This window comes from Pelodiscus sinensis, chromosome 5 (genome assembly GCF_049634645.1).
Source record: "Pelodiscus sinensis isolate JC-2024 chromosome 5, ASM4963464v1, whole genome shotgun sequence".
In the NCBI taxonomy this organism is placed as follows: domain Eukaryota; kingdom Metazoa; phylum Chordata; order Testudines; family Trionychidae; genus Pelodiscus; species Pelodiscus sinensis.
Genome location: NC_134715.1, coordinates 52,290,164 through 52,307,234, shown reverse-complemented (window position 1 = coordinate 52,307,234; position 17,071 = coordinate 52,290,164). Strand labels below are relative to the sequence as shown.

Here is a 17,071-nt window from a genome sequence, read left to right as displayed (position 1 = left end):
CTCATGGAGAGTGTCTGGTTTTTTTTCTCCCCCTCTCGCCTGTTAAATCGAAGACTTTGGTCATTAGTACTATGAGTCACAGAAACATGTTATGATCTAAGCTGGCATTTATAACAAAATACAGCTTCTAGCTTTGGACGCCTCTCCTACAGGTCACTTGTCCTAGTGATGGAGAGAGCAGTTGCTCCCAAGAGAAAGAAAAGCCGCCCATTAAGTCAGCTCACACCCTGGAAAAGGCTACCAATTTCAGAGTTTCTATCCATACAACATCTTCAGTTCTGCCCTCTACATAGGGTCAATGTTATAACAGCCAAGAGAGAGAAGCTTTGGCAGTGAGTGAGTGCCTGGAGAAGCAGTGCAACTTACTCTGTCAAAGATAAATGTAACTTGTAGACAGGCTGGCTCATTTTGGAGCTTGTTTTTGAAAATACCTATATGATGATTTGTTTTGTGGATCATCGATTTAAGTGTCAGGCAGATAAAAAGCATCATTTCTATGATATCTTTATCATCACGTTGACAAGGATTGCTTTCAAGTTAAAGACCAATAAAAATACCAACTTTTGACATTCCCAGAATAGCCACATCATTTTTTTCTTTTTCTTTCTTTTTGTTTTGTTGTCAGTGAAAGGATAGTATACATAAAGGATGGTATCAAGCTTGTTAGGAGAATGGTGTCACTCTTTTCTTTTTGTAAATTGTCTTATGTGATGTGTAAAGCATAATACAAGTTAATTAGGAAATATCTAAAAGGGAGAAACCTTTGAATACCTCAGTATCAGCACTCATATGGACTACAAGGCCAAATTCATTCTTGATATTTTATCAGTGACATTACAGAGGTACAGTGGAGAAGACTCTCCATCACAAAAACTAACGTGTAATTTTTAACCGTGTACAACAAAAATGACAGTGTGAATTGTTCATTCAGGCTAAAAATAAGCAGCGAATATATATATATATATATATATATATATATATATATATATATATATATATATATATATATATATATATTCTGAAGACTTCATTTCTACAGCCAAACAAAAATCTATTGGCCAGTCACGTTCAAGCACAAACATTCTATTTTAACCTGTTTTCCTATTTCCTCTCTTTTTTTTTGCTTTCTGCTAGCTTACTAATTTGATAGATATTCAACCACAGATATCTGAGTTAAAATACTACATCTAATTATATTGTCCACTTCTATAGGACATTGCAACTGGAGATTTCAAAATATGTTCTAAATATTAACTGAAATAATCATTGCCTGAGGAGATAAATATTATTAATAATTTCTTTTTCTTTTTTTTTACAAGAGGGTAAATTGAGGAACAGGCTGATACAGGATGCCTGCATCAGAACCATGTATAGAACTTGCATTTCCTGATGCACACACCTATGCTTTAATAGCTAGACCATCTTTATTGGTAGTAGTTATTACTATTATTATTATTAGGTATTAGCAATTTGTTATTAAAATAGTAATTAGTTATTACTATAATTAAAGGATGCATTTTAACATTTTAAATCTGTTAATATGACTTCCCAGTTTCTTATACAAAAAGCATTCCAATTTGCTATATCTTCTTCACTGTGGTCTATTAAGACTGGGGCAGATAGAGAATATGTTGATGATGGTCACATACTGCAAAATCCTCAGGATAGATCAGCTATATTTGTAAAACAACTGTGGGGTTAATAAGTAGTAAGTGAATTGAAGGAAAGGGACAAAGGAGTAGAAGTAGAGAGAAAAAAGGCTATGATAAGATAACCAAGCAGGAAAGATAAAGGTTACAAAAAAGAGAATGAGAGGATTTTTTTTTAAGTTGGAAATCTACAAGCACAGGACTGAATTGTGTAGTGTAACAATGACTAACAACGGAGTATTGTTTGGTACATTTCATAAAAAGCCCTCCTCTAAATCACTGTAGTGTTCCCACTAGTTTGGAATGGAGGTAAGAAATTTATTGTTAGAATACATGCAGACACTGCTGTCATATCATGTATTTACAACACACAATGATGAAAGAATATACATTTTCCTTAGATTTCAGTGCCATGACATTGTATAAAGTATGGATAAAATATTTAGTATTGACAGTACATAGTAGCTTTTATTCAAGGATCTTAACACCCTTTACAAATGTTAATTAGTTAGGAGCAATAACATCTCTGCAAAATACAAATACATGTTAAAACCCGAAGGAACTATTCTAATTATCTAGTGTGACCTCCTGTATAACACAGCCCATAGTTTCACCCAGGGATTTCCCCATCTGGTCCAACAACTTGTGTTGGAAGTGCAGCGCATCTTTTAGAAAGGAATATACTGATGCACAGTAAGTAAATGGAAGAGTCGGGTGTCTTAGGATTTGTGAATCCCAGCACTTACTATGTACACATTGTTAGATGCCAAATTCCATATTTTTGGTGGCTTTACAATTTGGATCAGATACATTCATTTCTGATCACATAACACATTTGTTTCTGAATGTGAATTGTCACACAATTTACAGAAATCATGAGAATATTTAAGGAGCCACAGCCATTTGACTATAAGTTTGCATAACACCAAAAAGAAAAATGTTTCTTTGGAGAAAGACAGCCAGGGAATTGAAGAAATAAGAGCCACTGCCATCTATGCACTGATGAATTCTCATGTTCTGTTTATACAAAGTGACCTAGAATCACAGCGTCGCCAAAGTGAACATTCTTTCCCTAGTTAGGTTGTTTGTCTTATTTGTAAATTGAAGGATATACTTTTCTGACTGCTATGCTGGTTTGCCTTAATAATTTAAGGATTCTTTTTTATTGATCCTACTATTGTAAAGGTCAGGGGAGCCTGAGTGTAGTGCTCCAGAAGTTGGATAAATAAATTATTATTATTACTGAATAAATATAATGTAAAGTCACAAGAGGTCAAATAATCAAAGCAAGATCGGAGTATGAGATGTCACATAAGGCCCTAATGCTGTAGTCCTAACTCAGGTAAAGCTCTCATAAATACCAATAGGATTTTTGCATAGGTGCTCCAGGATTAGACCCCAATTTACACAAATCTGTCTAATATATAAAATATACATATGTGACCATGTATCCATAATTACAAATTAGCAAACATTTTAAATTTCATCAAGACTATGACACAACCTATAATTTAAGTTCCCTTTAATCTTGCTAAATAGTTATTAAACATGTAGAGCAGGGGTTAGGAACCTTTTTTGGGTCGGAGTAGCTGACCCACAGAAAAATCAGTCAGGGGCTACACATAAGTGAGAAGCAAACTGAAAAGCCCCAACTGAGAAAGAGAAAGACACTCCGCACATTCCCCTCTTACACCAGAGCTGGGAGGGGGGAAGAGGGAGTGGGAGGAGAATGCAAACTAGTAGATTTTATGTGCTCCAGCCCTGTGGGCAGGTGGGTAGCTGGAGTGCTAGTGCAGGCTTCCTAATGCTGAGGTTCAGTGGCTGGATCCAGATGAGCAGGGGGCTACATCTGGACCCTGCGTCTGAGGTTCCCCACCTCTGATGTAGAAGGATAAAAATTAGAGTAAAGTCAAGACAGACAGAAATAAGGGGCTAGTCAAAGTGCAAATTAACCAATGAGTGTTTGGAGGGAAACTCTTCATACAGTGAAGAATAAAATATTTATATACAGGAGAGCACAAAGCATGCAGTGATACTATGCAGAATGTTATTCCAAAGTCAGCTCGTTTGTTCGTGTGTGTGTGTGTGTGTGTGTGTGTGTGTGTGTGTGTGTGTGTAGAATCCTCTTTCAAAGCTTTGGTGCTATAGAACAACTGCCAGTGTTTAGTCACCTTCTGCACTAATGGCTCTGACTTCTGGGGATTATATTGATTTTTCACATTTTAGCATCTGAAGGCCCAGAGTATGCCCTGTTGCCTCAGAGTGTGTGGTGGCACCAGCAGCAGGGAATGTCAAGGCAAACACTTTTAGGACAGCAGTAGCAGTGATGGAAATACCACAAAAAGGTTCCATGGAACTGCAAAAGTTCTGCTTCTTTCTTTAACAATCTAAGATAACTTTCTTGTGGATTTAATACAACAGTAAAAGGCACATCTCCATGACTGCCTAAGATCCTGCTCTCTCACTTATGTTCTTTAGGGAAAAAGTATTAACTTCTTACTAGTGCTCCAAATCAGGTTTCCTTTTACCTTTAGGTTTGTTGCTCAACTCTTCTACTGCTGAATTAATTCATATAAGTTCAGTGGATCATATTTAAAAGTCTAGAATGGGCCTCCAGACCAACCCCTAGCAATCTGTATGGATAGATTTCATTGTCCTGTCCCATCACCAAATGTCTAAATTGGGAGACAATACTGCTTACTCCTAATTGAAAGCCATGTAGCTTGAGAATTTCCCTTGCATCAGAGCCAAGCTACTTATTGTCAATGCCAGTATACACCAAGATTTTCCCATCAAATTACTATGATAATTTAAGGGCTTACTTTTGGGGAGAAGGAGGGTGGATGAAGAGAGAACTTAGCTTGTGGAGAGTTGGCATATTTCTATATGGCTGTGTCTAGACTGCATCCCTTTTCTGTAAAAGGGATGCAAATTAGAGACATCGCAATTGCAAATGAAGCGGGGATTTAAATCCCCCCCGCTTCATTTGTATAAACATGGCTGCCGCTTTCTTCCGGCTTGGGGCTTTGCCGGAAAAAAGCGCCAGTCTAGACGGGGATCTTTTGGAAAATAAAGCCTTTTCCAAAAGATCCCTTATTCCTTATTTTAAGAAGAATAAGGGATCTTTTGGAAAAGGCTTTATTTTCCGAAAGATCCCCGTCTAGACTGGCGCTTTTTTCCGGCAAAGCCCCGAGCCGGAAAAAAGCGGCAGCCATGTTTATGCAAATGAAGCAGGGGGGATTTAAATCCCCGCTTCATTTGCAATTGCGATGTCTCTAATTTGCATCCCTTTTACGGAAAAGGGATGCAGTCTAGACACAGCCTATGTGTATCATATCATATATATCAGGGTGATCAATGAGAAATTACTATTGTCCCAGTGTCCTGAGAGGGAAGATGAAATGGTACTCTCCCTTTAGAAATGGGATACCTGGTCCCGGTCCCCACCTTCCAATCCTGCTAGGCCCCCTTATATGTGGAGTGAACTGCTAACCAGATGACCTCACATAAAATGAGGCCATGACTGGTTGTGGGAGTATGAATCCCTTCCATTCTCTTCATGCAGTCATAGAAGAGCACGCTAGTCCCACTTTCGATTCAGAGTGGTACAGGCCAGGGATGATTCCTTCTGTACAGTGCAAAGCTTGCTAAACTGCCAGTATAATATTAATGACAATTGCTTGTAATTTATTATAAATTACAGTTGATTAATAAAATGCCAAGCAATCACAAATAACATTTACCAAATTATTAACAAGCATTTTCAGAGCTTACTTTTAGTGAGGTCGAATTTTACAGATAATTCATACCCGAAGAAGCATCTCACAAGGCAGACCTCAAATGCTGGGATTGCAGAAATGACAAATTTGGCCTTCTGGGGGGCCTGCTGATGGAACTGTGGACATTAGCATTGAGTACCTTTGACTTTTTCCACGTGTGTGTGTGTGTGTGTGTGTCCTAATCTCCCCCTGGATGGGCTCATTCAATAATCAAAGTTGTCTTAGTCCTTGATTATCTATCCGATAAAGCAGCAACACTGTTACAACCTTTACATTTCAAAAGCTATTAGTCTGCAGTGTGGAATAAGCACCTGAAAAATAATTTTAAAGGAACTTTTTTTTTCAACTAAATAACTGCAAGAGCCATCTAAACCTACCTCAGGAAACAATTCTTCATTCTTGCCTCTCAATTAGCACTTGTAGATTTGCTTTATGAACTCCTGAGAAATATTAAGTTTACGCTAGAAACATTTAACACTTATAATTACAGCAGTGCACAGGGTTCTGCTTTTGTAATACATCTGATTTTAAAAGTTACTGAGAAATATGCAAACACTAATTCACATTCAAATTAGTTTCTGAAGTTTTATAGACCTCAGTCTCCATTATTGCTTTTTAACAGGAACTTGATACATTTTTAAAGAAACATACGGTAAGCGCACTTCCTATAATAGAGTTTAGACACTAGACAATATATAAATATATAACCTGGCAGCTCATGTTCATTGATACCTAAATTGTGATTCACTAGGTATATCCTTCTTCCATTCTGGGGCTCTCAGAAGACATTCCCTTTCATTGCTTGTTGTTCTGATTAAATCAATTTACTCTCAAGGTTTATAATGTTTTACCAAGATACATTTCCTCTGTCCACTATGGCCTATATAATGAATAGTGATGCTAGGATGTTACTTTATGAATAACATGAGTTGTCAAAAGGTTTATATTCTGCTGTATTACATATTTTCTATTGCTAAATGCATTTAGGGCCCTATGGATTCTAGTCTTTGAGTATGATCAGTGAAAAAAAGGTCCAGCTAGAAAAGTGTAAGGAATATGTAGGAGATTGACACAGAAATAAGACAGGAAAGGAAGATGAACACAGTTAAAATAATCGCGGCTTCATTTAAATTTAAATGGCTGCCCTGCTCTGCCGATCAGCTGTTTGTCGGCAGATCGGGGCAGTCTGGACGCGCCGCGTTGACAAAGAAGCCTTTCTTGATCGGCACAGGTATGCCTCGTGAAACCAGGTTTACCTGTGCCGATCAAGAAAGGCTTCTTTGTCGACGCGGCGTGTCCAGACTGCCCCGATCTGCCGACAAACAGCTGATCGGCAGAGCGGGGCAGCCATTTAAATTTAAATGAAGCCGCGATTATTTTAATCGTGGCTTCATTTTCCTCTGCCGATCTGTCTAATCTACATGCCTCCGTCGACGGAGGCATGTAGTCTAGACACACCCTTAGATTGCAGGGTTGTTGTGTGTTGTCTTTTGTTGTTCATTTTTTTTATCTTATCCTTATTAGTCAGGGAAGCTGGTTAAATACATGATTCAGAAAAAAATATAAACCTGCCTCATATGTTTCAGCTTCTATGCAAAAATGATCACTTATAATCCTCTCTTGATCTGATGTGATATGTAAATATGGCATGAGTTGTAGATACCTATTCCTTAACCAAACTGGATACTAACATATAACGTCAGTCATAAGTTTTCAAAAATATTGTAATAACTCAGCCAACAAATATGAAATAAGTTCCTTCTGAAATAATTAAAAGGATAATCAATGGCAAATCAACAATTTTATATAAATGATTGTACTCACTTTACTAAACTGAAGACAAGATTATGATGTAATACTGACATCCACATCCAAGGTTATTAGGAGCTGGTGACTTAGTGAAAAGCTCACTAATAAATAAATAAACCTCTAACTAAACTTCTACTGCTTTCTAAAATAGTTCTCTTTTAAAAACAAGAGTAGAGTTTTGAGTATTGGAAAATAAATTCTCCTTACAGTACCTAATTCCTTATTTTCTGAAACTACTTGGTAAAAAAAAACCAAGTTATTTTTCTGGTCCATGCCTAAAATGCTCATCCAAAACATGTAATTTAAATTCAATTCCCTGGATATTTAGTTCCTCCTTTTTCTTCACCACTCATTTAAAAATATTACAATTAAGAAATATTTGCCTGCACTTACAGACAGCCCCAAATTAGGGATGTTAAGGATTAGTCAACTAGTCACCTATCCGATAAGCAAATGCTTATTAGATAGTCAAATGACTAGTTAATTCCTTCCCCCTTGCTGCCTCTATCAGATAGAGGCAGCAAAGCGGGGGGCAGAGAGGGTACTTCAAAGGGGCAGCACTACACAGCTGAGCCCAGGCTCAGCTGTGCAGAGCTGCCCCTTTGAAACACCGAAGCTCTTGTACATTTCAAAAGGAGCAATGCTGAAGTGCCTATCAATTAGTTGAGCAGTCGATGGAAATCCCATCGACTACTCAACTAGTAAATTAACTGTTACTTAACATCCTTACTCCAATAGAATGTACATATATTGCATATAAATTACCAACTTGTCCCTTTCAAGGGTTTGGCTTTGTGAGTAGTTGGCATAATATGAATAAACAAGCCTCAGAATAAACTTAACCATTCATAGGTTTCTCCTCATACCCTAAAGGTAGTAGAATTATCCAGGTGGTGGTCGCTCCAGACTTCCACCAGGAAATGATGACCAATGATCTTCCTGAAGACATTTGCAGTGACCAGGCACTTCTCTGTGCTGATGTGGTCCTACTCACCCAGGGTGGGGTTAAATAAAGTTCCTGCCCCAAATTAAGAACTTGTGAGAAACCAATGTGCCAAAGAAAGAAGATGCCAGACGATAGAACTGTACCCATTTCAGGCCTGGTTGTGAGGCAGAGATGTAAACAAGCACAGACCTGAAAGTGCAATATGTGACTATGCACAACCTCAGCAGCCCTCAGCACCTTTGTTTATAGGTCCTAGGAGACCAGGACGACTACCCTTCCTGCGATCTTGCTGACATGGATGAAATACACTGTCCCCACATTCCAGCCACCAGCTGCTTTCAGTGGCTGGATCAGTGTGAGTCACATGCAGAAAGATCAGAGTCCTCTCGCTGTCCTGCCAAGGAAAGAGAGTACCTGGCACCTGTAGAGAGGCACCTTAGAATCCCTGATGTTCAGAGATGTGATGATGGTAGATCTCACCAAAGGTGATGAACAGCCTCATGGTTAGGACTGTCCTTACCCGTATGCAGAATATGGCCACCCAAAAATATGGAGCATCATTGTGTTTAAATGTCCATCCACCTGTTCTTCCTATCCCTGGTCTGCAGCCCTGCTGCCTCTGGAGAGTATTTAGTTAACTTAAAACTGAAAAGGCCTAGATCTATCAGCAGAACATTGAACCTGTGAAAGAGCCATTCAAGTGATAATGAAACCGTTTAACAGGCATTTGCCAGCCCCAGGTATACGCTGTCATTTTCTGAATTTACAGTCTATAACGCCGTAGTTTAAAAATTGCTTTAAAACTATTTCATTAGTGTGTTGATGAGGATTAAAAATTGTCACCCCTCCCCCACCCTGAGCTCACTAAATATATAGTGGTAAATAGTAGTTGGGATAAAATACAACATGGTTTCACATAAAGGTGGATCATGCCAGAGCAGCCTCATCTCCTTCATTGAGAAGATAACCTATTTTCTAGACAAAGGAAATGCAGACCTAACCTACCTAGATTTCAGTAAAGCATTTGGTACAGTTGCACATGGAAAAAAATATTAGTTAGATTGGAGAGAATTGGGATTAGTAAGAGAATCCAAAAGGTAACTAAGGAACAGATTAAATGGAATTTCCCAAGGATCAGACTTGGAACCAACCTTAATTAATTTTTTCATTAATTATTTTGCATAAAAACAGGGAGAGGACTAATAAAATTTGCTGATAACACAAAGTTGAGAGTTATTGCCAATGTGGAGGAGACATAAAATATCATCCGATGTAATTTGAAGTTGGATGACCTTGAAAACTGGAATGATCAAAATGGGATGAAATTTAATAGTGTAAGGGGCAACCAAAATTAGTGGACAACAATTTTGACTTTGATTTCTCTGTTTTTCATTTCCCCGTCTGTAACAGAAGGATGACCATAACCAACAGTCTCATAGGAGATTATGAAGATACATTCATTAATATTTGTGAAGCAATCAGCTATTATAGTGAAAGCACCATAGAAATGCCCATTAGGAAGTTAATAATTCTGTATTGAGAACAATACTTGCATGGTGTATAATAAACACATGGAACTGTTGTCCTCTAGCTTTAATCTAATCTATATGGGGTTAGCTCTCTGAATCCATATTCTCCGTTCTGTCTTGCAGCAGTTCCTTAGAAGCTCTGCAGCTAATAATTTGATACAAGATCCATTCATCTAGTTTTGGTCTTTTAACTCTTCTCTTCTGAGTTTAGCACCCTGTTTCTAAGATAATTCTTTTAATTTTCTCTTCACATGCCCAAAACACATAAACTTGGATTTCCTCAGCTTTTCTATAATTTGTATCACATTCACACTTCTCCTAATTTGTTCATTTCAAACATGATCCAGATTTGTAACTCCATGCATTCCTCTTACATTTCCATTCTCACTGTTTTCAAGATCTTCTGCTTTTTTTTAAACTCTGTAGCTGGCATTTGGAGCCATACCAACATTTCTGTCTTGTCAATTTTATTTTTCAGTATGATAGATATTTTTCTATTGCAGATCAGTCCACTTATTTTTCTCCATTTAGTCCATGCCTGTTCTGTTCTGCTCATAAGCTCATTACTGAGTTCACCATTATCCTGAGCAGTCAAACCTACCTAGGACTTGAATTTCTGTATTTGGTATTCTGACCCTCTAGACTTAGTCTCTTTGAGAATGTCTAGATAGCATCCCTCTGTCGGCAGAGGGATGAAGATTAGGCAGGTCGACACTGCAAATGAGGCAGGGATTTAAATATCCATGCCTAATTTGCATAAAAATGGCTGCCATTTTTGCCGACTCAGCAATTTGTCGGCAAAAAGTGGCAGTCTAGAGGGGGATCTGTCGAGAAAGAAAGCCTTTTTCGACAGATCCCTTATGCCCCCTGCAAGGAGGTTTACAGGATCTGTCGAAAAAGGCTTTCTCTAGACTGCTTCTTTTTGCCAACAAAGTGCTGAGTCAGCAAAAACGGTGGCCATTTTTATGCAAAGTAGGCATGGGATATTTAAATCGTCGCTTCATTTACAATGTCAAGCTGCCTAATCTGCATCCCTCTGCTGACAGAGGGATGCAGTCTAGACATACCCTTTGTCTTTCCATCTGATATAATCAAATCTAGATATATACTCTTTTTTATTACTGCTGATTTTCATGCCATTTCTTTCAAGTACACCTGTCCATTTCTCTAAATCATCTTCTACTACCTCTTTGCTTTCCTCCATGAGCATTCTGTCATGTGCAAAAATCATGCACAAGGGTCACTTTGTGAATGTTATCTGTAAGTGCAGGAAGCTGCACAGTAAATGAGGAGAGCAAAAAGAATATTTAATAATTCCCCATTCATTAAATGATACAGGGATTCTATGGAAAAAAATAGATTGTGATTATATAATTAAAGACACTCTACATTCAACGGGACTGAATTATGATTGCATGGTCACTTTTAACTCTTATTTCCCAGCTCCTAAGAAATTGTCTTCACAACCTTAATATTTTTGTAAAGTAGTATTTTATGTAATATAAATAATATTTATTATGCTTATATTTAAAGGTGCAATATTTTTATTTAAGCTTTGAATTATTATTACTTATTATTATAGTCCATTCAACTAATTATAAATAACCCCATCTCACAGGGGAAGGTGTGTCTGAGGACTATTAAAAACTAATTTCCCCTTATGATTATGGAAACACTTTTGCTAAATAGCTGTGTCCTGACCCACACTGAAAACCCACAGTGTTCAATAGCTTTCACGATCTCCTATGATTTCCCTGTGATGGGGGGAGGGGTGTCTATTGATTGCATAAATAGGATACAGCATTAAACATCTGTGAACACTGGGTCAAGACCATCTTAAGGCCTCTTTTTTAAAACCACCTCAAAGGCACAATCTGTGACCCTTCATTTATCATGGAATATCTCCCTGTTTCAGCATGTATGTTCCGCAGTAGCGCTCTTTACTAGTGGAAAAAATACAGTTAGCTTTAGAGAAACCATGCAAGATATACATCTTGCCTAAGGAAAGGAAAATAGACACAAAAAGTGAGAGTGGTGAACATTATAGGAACCATAAGGACTGCCAGATCTATTATAATATAGAATCTCTGGCCTGTAGCCCCTCAAATCTGCATGGATATCACTATAGTTCCACATGGAGTCAAGGACTCTATGTATATCTCCTTGCTGAATTAGAACCTTGGTCTACTTAATATGAATATACAGATTCTGCTTTCACATTTGGTGGGTATTAAGTTCAGACAACAGTCTAATGTGGAGGTGGAATTTATATATAGTTGGGAAAAGTCCCTTTTATAGCTGCCCACATCTAAAACTCCCGGCTGCTCAAATGAAAACAGCCTTTTCCAAATGCTGCTTGGTTTATATGCAGGTAGAATGCATCACTTCTGAAATTCACACCTCACATGCTTGTATTAAGTACAGTAACTAATTTGCTTTGTTAAATTAAATTAAATTAAATTAAATTAAATTAATAAAGCACATTATTTACTATACCTAACACAGACATGTGAAATTAGCTGTAAAGAAACCAATTCCACCACCAGGACAACCAATCACAAAATTGTTATTGCCATGACTGGGAGTGGTATCAGAATCTTGAGTAACTTTGATTGACACTTAGTTGTCTTTTCTGTTGTACCAATAGGTATGATACAACTAAATGTGTTAAAAGAGAGGGGGGGGTGAAGTGGAGGAAAAGTCAAGTGAAGTGGATTCCTCATGGAGATTTGCTGTCAGTCATTCCATTGAAAAGGGGAGGGAAGAACAGGGAAGGAAAAAAGTGGGGCTGGATTTGTCCCCCATAACTCCTGGGAAACAGGCAGCTAGGCCAGCTCCCCAGATATGCAGATCAGTACAGATCTTGGGGGATTAGCCTTTAATGTGCCCCTGCCAGATGCTTTCTCTCTGGAATTGTGACTTCACAAAACTGCACTGACAGAGGTTCCAAAATTGATGATCGCTTCAGGGACCTCACAACCTGGGACTGTATTATCTCCTCCCTCCCCCGCCCCGCTTCAATCTCTGTATCATAGGGGAGTACATTCTCCCTCAGTCTGATCTGGTGCTTGTTTGAACCTCTCTAGTCCAGCACTCTCGGGACCTGACCAGTGCCAAATCAGAGAATTTGCCAAACCACAAGAGGTTGTCTAGCAGCATTACCAACACTTCCACTCCTTACTTGGCAACTGAAGACATTTAGGGGTAAATTAGAGCTGAATAACAGCACAGAAAATTGAGCCAGGACTGGAGGGCTACAAACAAACTTTATGGGATTGTGGAACACTTGGCCACACCCATGATATGTGGACATCCAGCTAACTGGCCACCCACTAATTTTCTGGCCACCCACTAATTTGTTTACATCACCAGACCTGAGATGAGGGAGAGAGAGGACAAGTTGCTATAGATGCACTTTGATGTCCTATGGACACAATTGTACATGAAGCCACTTTCAGACATTGCTTTGATAAAGTTCCACTTGCTTTGGAGAAATTTTACTTGAATAAAGATTGAGTAAAACTTGAATGAAGACTGAGGATTTGACCCTAGATAATTATTACTGTAATTATTTTAAGAAAATTACTAAAATTCTGTCACATTAAAAATAAATAATTCATTTAAAATTTTTAATTTTTATTTTACACTGCAATATTCAAATCAGCTAATTGAAATTCTAGGAAAAAACATTAAAATTAATAGGCTACAGTATTTTGATAAGCAAAGGTTTCCTGTGATTCATGTAGTTTTGAGCAGTGATAGGCTTCAGCTATCTTTATATCTATTGGGTTTATTGCTAAAACAATATTTTAAAAAGATGGAGTCCTTTAGCAGCTCTTTTTTGAGAAGGTGGGTAAGGTTAGGTGTCGGTGATAGAAGATAGTTTCTTCTGAATCTTTTGTCTTCATTGTAGCTTTTGCAGTGGACTGCACATCTGATATAGAGAGTGGATTATAGTGAACTTAAACAGTAAAGCATGTGTAGTAAATGATATTTCAAGATATTGCCCCCAATATAAAGGCATTTGCACTGATGAATGTTCATGAATATTTATTTTAGGTATCAAGCCCACAGTGCAGGACCCCATAGAGTTCATGTGACATTATGTGTGTTTGGTTTTTATTTTTCTGTATTTTCTGTTTTTAGATATTGTAGATCAAATAATCAACATATCCCCAAACCTATCAGTTCTTTGAATTCTTCTGGAGGACTCCCTGCTGTGCCCTCTGAATTTTTAAACTTTTCAGCGTCTCATGTGACAGTAAATTTTTTTCCCATGGACATAAGATGTATATAAAACTGTCAGTGTTTTCCAATCCTGTCATTCAGAATGACTTGAAAGTTCCTATTTTAACTTATTTTTATAGGACTAAGTGATCAGGTACAAGTCAACAGTGCTTGTGAACCCCGCCTCTTGCACTAAAAGAATAACTAAAAACAGCTATTTCAGCAGTTAGTCTTAAATGTATTTGTTCAGAGCTGTGTTTTTACCCTCCGGCTTAAGTCACCAACACTATATGTTTTCTTTTACAGTATTGCTCTATGTGCTCCCTCTAGTGATACTACCATGTATAAACATTATTTCTTGGTGTGGGAGAAATGGAATTTCCCAGATGGCTCACAAACCATTTAATGAAGCGTGTAGCACAAACATTTCATTACAACATATTGTGTACTTTTACCTTTAATAACTACATTTCTCATCCAAGAAGTCTCTCTAGCTTTCAGAAATGAATTATACAAGTATTATTTCCCTCAGAATACATTTTTTCCATGACAAGAATAGTACTTCCCTCAACTATTGTATTTATTAGCAACCTATTGCCCTCTGACACTGGTGTCATTTTCATCGACCTTGATAAAGTGTGTATCATTTAAAACCTCTTTAAAAATTATTAAAATAGTTTTATTTTATTGGATTCTTTTTTCTTAACTGCACATGAAACAAGAGAACAAGAAATATTGTAAAAGATTAGGAAGTCATCTATATTTGAGGGAAAGCAGAAAAAGCAGAACTGCCTCAGGGTGAAATCGCTTCACCAAGAGCAAAGGAGTAATCGGGCTATATCCCAGTGAAGTGTGGATGGGTGGGGAAGAGAAATTCCCCAATCCAGGGAAAAGGCATGGAACAATAGAATTGCCCCATGGCCACTGCTCCTAATATTCTATCCTAGCCTATTCACTATATAGTTCATTAAATAATGTGTCTACACATCTGTCACGTGTTGCTTGTTCTCTAATCCTCTGACATTATTCCGAAATAACATAGTGCACATATACACTACAAACCTTTATTTCAAAATAATGTTGAGCTGGAGGACTTCTTACTCTGACCCATGGAACCCCTGACTTCTTACTCTGACCCATTTCAAGAGGAATAAGGCAAGTCAAAGGAAGAGTGTTCTTCCTTTGACTTCCTGCTGTGTAGACAGAGCCAAAAGCCGAGTTAAGCTGTTCAGTTTAAGCTACACAATTGACGAAGCTGAACTTGTGTAGCTTCATTTGACTTTAGCCCTGTTGTGTAGCGGTACCCTGAGTGAACCCACAATAGTACTAGGTATAATAAAAAAGAACGCTGAAGTTACGCATTTGCAAAACAGAAGACGTGCTGGCTGCCTTAATACTGCAAATAAATCCATCAGTGGTCTTGAAGTGCAAAGAAGAGCATTCATTTGAATAGATATCTGTTGATAGTAAGTCTTCTGTGCCTGATTAATATTAAAAACATAAAATATCTCAAATAGCAAAAGGTAGAGAGTGTCCGTGTGGTCAGTTACACCTTTTTACCTATTTTAATTGCTGGCTTTTGAGCATCTCAGATGTCCATCCTCTCCACAGCAAGAGCAGAAGATTCCTCCCCCACCTCCCGACCCCAAACAGCCATGATGCAATTGAAATTTGTACAACATTGTTAATGAATTAGTGGCCAGGGTGCAGTTGCTGATGGATGAGTGCCCAAATCACAAAAAGCTTCTATTACAACTGGCATATAGCAGAACCATGTTTGCAGTCTCAGCATAGATCCAGAACTCCCTTCTCATTTCAAGGGAGGCCCTTTCAGAACAAGATTAGAGTATATTAACAGGGTGTGGTGGGAAAGCATGTACTTCCATGCTGGTTCTGGAGTTGTTCAGTAGGTAAATACAGGCTGTCAGACTTCTTCAAGGCTGTCAGTCTAGCAGAGTGCATGAGCTCTGAATTCACTTTAAAAATGTGGATTGTGAAAAGTGTCATCTTTTATACAACTAAAATCAGAGGACCCTGATAAATCATGGTTGAAATAATGTCCTGCCTTTTCCACAGTAGGTCTAATATTTACTTATAATAAATGGGATAAAATATTCTTTTTTTAAACAATGTCTTTATTTCCCATGTTATAATTCGGTCCTTGGGGCATTGCACAGTTGTGCTGCATGTACTGCTCTTGGCAGATATTTGAAAAGGAAACCTCTACTGTATGCACAGTAGCAGCTTCATCTGTGCCTCAGGCTCACTTGCAGTGCTTACACTAACAAAACTGACTTGACTATTGTTCCATTCATTAGGCCCATATCTTGCCCCACTGCGGACAATGAGAATTTCCCAGTGACTTCGGTGGATACCAGCTCAAGTCCTTATCCATTAGTTCAAGGCTCACCTGGCAAGATCGTTCTCCGGTCTCCACGCACCTAAACATTTACCACTGAAATCAATGAAAAGACTCCCATTGACTTTAATAAGAATTGAATTGTGCCCCAAGTATAGTAGACAAATGTGATCCAGTTATTTTAAGATGAGACACATCAGACTCACGGTGGGAACAATGGAGAGTGTTACGAATTGGGGACTGTATCTGCCCTAGCTCCAACCAGCATAGCAAGTTTTCACCCTTCCCAGGCCTAAGCCTAAAATCAAGGAGATAGTAAACCATCCCTGGCCTAGAAAAAGATGTGGAGAAGGAAGTTGAATGGGTTGTCAGCAGCAATTGGGAAAGACTCTGACACAGAGACAGACAGAAACTGCAGTAAGCAGACTGATTCCCAACCCAGAAATGGTGGCAACTTGTCTGAAGGGATCTTACAAAAGCTTTCAAGAAAGGATTATGTTGTAGGTAAGACACATGTGTATAGGCTTTTATTGTTTTATCCTTTTGCTCTGCATGTTGTGTACCTTTGGGTAAATAAATAATGCTCTGTTTTGAAGAAGCTTCTTTTTGAGTCACTTTAATCATCTCTCTGATCACAGGCTCCTGGAAGAAAAGGACTTACAAGTGCCAAATGCATTTGGGCATGTGGGGTTAATACTGCTCAGAAACAGGGAACTGAATTCTAGAGACCCAGTTTAACTGATGTAAGACTGGGTAGTTCCACTCAGAGTGGT

The 17,071-nt window shown here is 38.1% G+C and overlaps 1 long non-coding RNA gene across 2 annotated transcripts in view; it reads left to right on the top strand.

Annotated features, from left to right (window-relative positions):
- Positions 1-16,858, top strand: part of LOC142829433 (uncharacterized) — an 86,126-nt gene extending 69,268 nt beyond the window's left edge. For both annotated transcript variants that reach the window (XR_012903841.1, XR_012903843.1), the window contains exon 3: positions 16,258-16,858. This is a non-coding gene — a long non-coding RNA (uncharacterized LOC142829433). The remainder of the gene's footprint in view (positions 1-16,257) is intronic.
- Positions 16,859-17,071: the final 213 nt, after the last annotated feature.